Source organism: Rattus norvegicus, chromosome 4 (genome assembly GCF_036323735.1).
Source record: "Rattus norvegicus strain BN/NHsdMcwi chromosome 4, GRCr8, whole genome shotgun sequence".
NCBI lineage: Eukaryota > Metazoa > Chordata > Mammalia > Rodentia > Muridae > Rattus > Rattus norvegicus.
The window spans coordinates 29,242,447-29,248,446 of NC_086022.1; positions in this window are offsets into that span (position 1 = coordinate 29,242,447).

A 6,000-nucleotide genomic window follows, 5' to 3' on the forward strand; every position below is an offset into this window, starting at 1 on the left:
GGGAGGCCCAGGGATCGAACCCATGTTGTCAGGCTTGGCAGCAAGCACCTTTACCTGTTGAGCCGTATGACTCTCACGGGCCTGACTGCAGAATCTTAGTGGATCTGGGTGTGGATATGATGCATTTGAAATTTGAATGCTTTCTGACAGATTTGGTTTAAAAAAAAAAAAAGACTTTCGACCAGTCTTTAGCAGGCTAAACAAAACCAAATGATCAGATTTATCAGCAAACACAGCAAGATACATTTAGAAATCCCTTAAAACGCCAGCCTTTAACACCTGTGTTCAGATTTATTGTTATGTGTTTGAGTGTTTGAGTGTTTGCCTGTTTTCCTGTATGTATGTATGTATGTATGTATGTATGTATGTATGTATGTGTACCATGTACATACCTGGTACCCTCAGAATCCAGAAGAACAAGTTGGATTCCCCTAGAACTGGAATTAAGACATAACCCACAGTGTGGATGCCCAGTACCAAACCCGATTCTTCTGCAAGAGCAAGTGTTCTAACTGCCAAGATAGATCTAACAGTTTAGTGTCTTAATGACTGCATATTAATGGGACACAGAAGGATAATCCAGTACATGTAAATGGTGTGTAATGGTCCAATCGGGAAAGCTAGCATAATAATTCCATCTCGTTAAACGTATTTTGCATTTATTACTATGTTTATCGTATGTATTTATGATTATGATGTCATGATTATCGTTAAATGACTTTGTTCTTGCTTGTCTTACAAACACCATAACGTGTCTGCATACAGAAAAAGAACAACGGAGTAATGTCACAGACACATCCAAGCCCAGCAAAGCTCCACCATCCAGGAGAAAAAGTAAATCCCATCATTTCTATGTTTTGGGCAGGCCAGGTGGACATATTTTCATAGTTTGGCGAGAGCCCTCCAGAAGTGAGTTCCTGAAAAGCAACATGGTCAGCTCTGCGACATCCCTACCCAAGCCCTACACTCGGAGATTTTCAGAACTAGAAAATATCGCCAGCTTTATCTTTTATACCCCTTTATTAGAATTAAAGACGACAGAGCTTTGCTGATAGTGAAAATTAGAAAAAAAGCACTACTAAACTGCTGGCCTGATTCTAGGGGTTTTCTTTTAATGTTTTTTTTTCTTTTACAGTGATTATTTTTTTCTTTTGAAAAAATAATGATTGGCACTAAGGAACCTCCTACATAGAAATCTGAATTTCATGAACTTGAGTTCCAAAATACATAGCCATGTTTGCAGGCATAAACACTAAAGCAGCACAGGCAGTTATGACCTTGGGAAGTGATTCATCACAGGAGGAAAGGGAACTGAGGTGCCTAGAATTACAATCAGATTCACCAAGGAGGTGTAAATATGGGAACACTTATCCATGTGTGACATATGTCCTACCACGGACAACCAGCCAAGGTCAGCAGTCAGGTACCTACAGGCCCGTGGACACAGCAAAGTGTCACAATCCTTAGCACTGGAAGGAGCAACTCGGCCCCACACCAACCATCATAGAGGCTTCAGCTCAGAAACCATTACAACCTCTGGAACCTTGTGGGGCCTGCAAAAGCAGTAGCTGAGTTCTGGCTGGCCTGGTTTTAATATCCTGTCTCCGTTTCTTTTTTTCCCCTATTATTTATTTATTCACTTTACATCCCGATGTCAGTGCTTCCCTATCCTCCCAGTTCCCCTCACACATCTCTTCTCCCTATTCTCTAACCCCTTTCTCTGAGGAGGAGGAGTCTCCCCATCATTCCACCATGGCACAAGTCACTGTAGGTCTAGACTCGTCCTCTCCCACTGAGGCCAGACAGGGTGGTCCAGTTAGGGGAATGGGATTCACAAAGTCAGAGATAGCCTCTACTCCAGTTGTTGGGACCCACATGAAGGTCAATCTGCACATCTGTTACATATGTGCAGCAGGCCTAGGTTCAGCCCATGGATGCTCTTTGGTGGATCAGCCCCCAAAAGGTCCAGGTTGGTCCAGGTGGGATCCCAATCCTCTTCAGGTATTTCTTTTTTTTTTTTTTTTTTTATCTTGAGTATTTCTTATATACATTTCAAGTGTTATTCCCTTTCCCGGTTTCCGGACAGACATCACCCTCCCCCCTCCCCTTCCTTGTGGGTGTTCCCCTCCCAAACCTCCCCCCATTGCCACCCTCCCCGCATAGTCTAGTTCACTGGGGGTTCAGTCTTAGCAGGACCCAGGGCTTCCCCTTCCACTGGTGCTCTTACTAGGATATTCATTCCTACCTATGGGGACAGAGTCCAGGGTCAGTCCATGTATAGTCTTTAGGTAGTGGCTTAGTCCCTGGAAGCTCTGGTTGCTTGACATTGTTGTACTTTTGGGGTCTCGAGCACCTTCAAGCTCTTCCAGTTCTTTCTCTGATTCCTTCAACGGGGGACCTATTCTCAGTTCAGTGGTTTGCTGCTGGCATTCGCCTCTGTATTTGCTGTATTCTGGCTGTGTCTCTCAGGAACGATCTACATCCGGCTCCTGTCGGTCTGCACTTCTTTGCTTCATCCATCTTGTCCAATTGGGTGGCTGTATATGTATGGGCCACCTGTGGGGCAGGCTCTGAATGGGTGTTCCTTCAGTCTCTGTTTTAATCTTTGCCTCTCCCTTCCCTGCCAAGGGTATTCTTTTTCCTCATTTAAAGAAGGAGTGAAGCATTCACATTTTGATCATCCGTCTTGAGTTTCCTTTGTTCTAGGGATCTAGGGTAATTCAAGCATTTGGGCTAATAGCCACTTATCAATGAGTGCATACCATGTATGTCTTTCTGTGAGTGGGTTAGCTCACTCAGGATGATATTTTCCAGTTCCAACCATTTGCCTACGAATTTCATAAACTCGTTGTTTTTGATAGCTGAGTAATATTCCATTGTGTAGATGTACCACATTTTCTGTATCCATTCCTCTGTTGAAGGGCATCTGGGTTCTTTCCAGTTTCTGGCTATTATAAATAAGGCTGCGATGAACATAGTGGAGCACGTGTCTCTTTTATATGTTGAGGCATCTTTTGGGTATATGCCCAAGAGAGGTATGGCTGGATCCTCAGGCAGTTCAATGTCCAATTTTCTGAGGAACCTCCAGACTGATTTCCAGAATGGTTTTACCAGTCTGCAATCCCACCAACAATGGAGGAGTGTTCCTCTTTCTCCACATCCTCGCCAGCATCTGCTGTCACCTGAGTTTTTGATCTTAGCCATTCTCACTGGTGTGAGGTGAAATCTCAGGGTTGTTTTGATTTGCATTTCCCTTATGACTAAAGATGTTGAACATTTCTTTAGGTGTTTCTCAGCCATTCGGCATTCCTCAGCTGTGAATTCTTTGTTCAGCTCTGAACCCCATTTTTTAATAGGGTTATTTGTTTCCCTACGGTCTAACTTCTTGAGTTCTTTGTATATTTTGGATGTAAGGCCTCTATCTGTTATAGGATTGGTAAAGATCTTTTCCCAATCTGTTGGTTGTCGTTTTGTCCTAACCACAGTGTCCTTTGCCTTACAGAAGCTTTGCAGTTTTATGAGATCCCATTTGTCGATTCTTGATCTTAGAGTATAAGCCATTGGTGTTTTGTTCAGGAAATTTTTTCCAGTGCCCATGTGTTCCAGATGCTTCCCTAGTTTTTCTTCTATTAGTTTGAGTGTGTCTGCTTTGATGTGGAGGTCCTTGATCCACTTGGACTTAAGCTTTGTACAGGGTGATAAGCATGGATCGATCTGCATTCTTCTACATGTTGCCCTCCAGTTGAACCAGCACCATTTGCTGAAAATGCTATCTTTTTTCCATTGGATGGTTTTGGCTCCTTTGTCAAAAATCAAGTGACCATAGGTGTGTGGGTTCATTTCTGGGTCTTCAATTCTATTCCATTGCTCTATCTGTCTGTCTCTGTACCAATACCATGCAGTTTTTATCACTATTGCTCTGTAATACTGCTTGAGTTCAGGGATAGTGATTCCCCCTGAAGTCCTCTTATTGTTGAGGATAGCTTTAGCTATCCTGGGTTTTTTGTTATTCCAGATGAATTTGCAAATTGTTCTGTCTAACTCTTTGAAGAATTGGATTGGTATTTTGATGGGGATTGCATTGAATCTGTAGATTGCTTTTGGTAAAATGGCCATTTTTACTATATTAATCCTGCCAATCCATGAGCATGGGAGATCTTTCCATCTTCTGAGGTCTTCTTCAATTTCTTTCCTCAGTGTCTTGAAGTTCTTATTGTACAGATCTTTTACTTGCTTGGTTAAAGTCACACCGAGGTACTTTATATTATTTGGGTCTATTATGAAGGGTGTCGTTTCCCTAATTTCTTTCTCGGCTTGTTTCTCTTTTGTATAGAGGAAGGCAACTGATTTATTTGAGTTAATTTTATACCCAGCCACTTTGCTGAAGTTGTTTATCAGCTTTAGTAGTTCTCTGGTGGAACTTTTGGGATCACTTAAATATACTATCATGTCGTCTGCAAATAGTGATATTTTGACCTCTTCTTTTCCGATCTGTATCCCCTTGATCTCCTTTTGTTGTCTGATTGCTCTGGCTAGAACTTCAAGAACTATATTGAATAAGTAGGGAGAGAGTGGGCAGCCTTGTCTAGTCCCTGATTTTAGTGGGATTGCTTCAAGTTTCTCTCCATTTAGTTTAATGTTAGCAACTGGTTTGCTGTATATGGCTTTTACTATGTTTAGGTATGGGCCTTGAATACCTATTCTTTCCAGGACTTTTATCATGAAGGGGTGTTGAATTTTGTCAAATGCTTTCTCAGCATCTAATGAAATGATCATGTGGTTCTGTTCTTTCAGTTTGTTTATATGATGGATCACGTTGATGGTTTTCCTTATGTTAAACCATCCCTGCATGCCTGGGATGAAGCCTACTTGATCATGGTGGATGATTGTTTTGATGTGCTCTTGAATTCGGTTTGCCAGAATTTTATTGAGTATTTTTGCGTCGATATTCATAAGGGAAATTGGTCTGAAGTTCTCTTTCTTTGTTGTGTCTTTGTGTGGTTTAGGTATAAGAGTAATTGTGGCTTCGTAGAAGGAATTCGGTAGGGCTCCATCTGTTTCAATTTTGTGGAATAGTTTGGATAATATTGGTATAAGGTCTTCTATGAAGGTTTGATAGAATTCTGCACTAAACCCGTCTGGACCTGGGCTCTTTTTGGTTGGGAGACCTTTAATGACTGCTTCTATTTCCTTAGGAGTTATGGGGTTGTTTAACTGGTTTATCTGTTCCTGATTTAACTTCGATACCTGGTATCTGTCTAGGAAATTGTCCATTTCCTGAAGATTTTCAAGTTTTGTTGAATATAGGTTTTTATAGTAAGATCTGATGATTTTTTGAATTTCCTCTGAATCTGTAGTTATGTCTCCCTTTTCATTTCTGATTTTGTTAATTTGGACGCACTCTCTGTGTCCTCTCGTTAGTCTGGCTAAGGGTTTATCTATCTTGTTGATTTTCTCAAAGAACCAACTTTTGGTCCTGTTGATTCTTTCTATGGTCCTTTTTGTTTCTACTTGGTTGATTTCAGCTCTGAGTTTGATTATTTCCTGCCTTCTGCTCCTCCTGGGTGTATTTGCTTCTTTTTGTTCTAGAGCTTTTAGGTGTGCTGTCAAGCTGCTGACATATGCTCTTTCCTGTTTCTTTCTGCAGGCACTCAGCGCTATGAGTTTTCCTCTTAGCACAGCTTTCATTGTGTCCCATAAGTTTGAGTATGTTGTATCTTCATTTTCATTAAATTCTAAAAAGTTTTTAATTTCTTTCTTTATTTCTTCCTTGACCAGGTTATCATTGAGTAGAGCATTGTTCAATTTCCACGTATATGTGGGCATTCTTCCCTTATTGTTATTGAAGACCAGTTTTAGGCCGTGGTGGTCCGATAGCACGCATGGGATTATTTCTATCTTTCTGTACCTGTTGAGGCCCGTTTTTTGACCAATTATATGGTCAATTTTGGAGAAAGTACCATGAGGAGCTGAGAAGAAGGTATATCCTTTTGCTTTAGG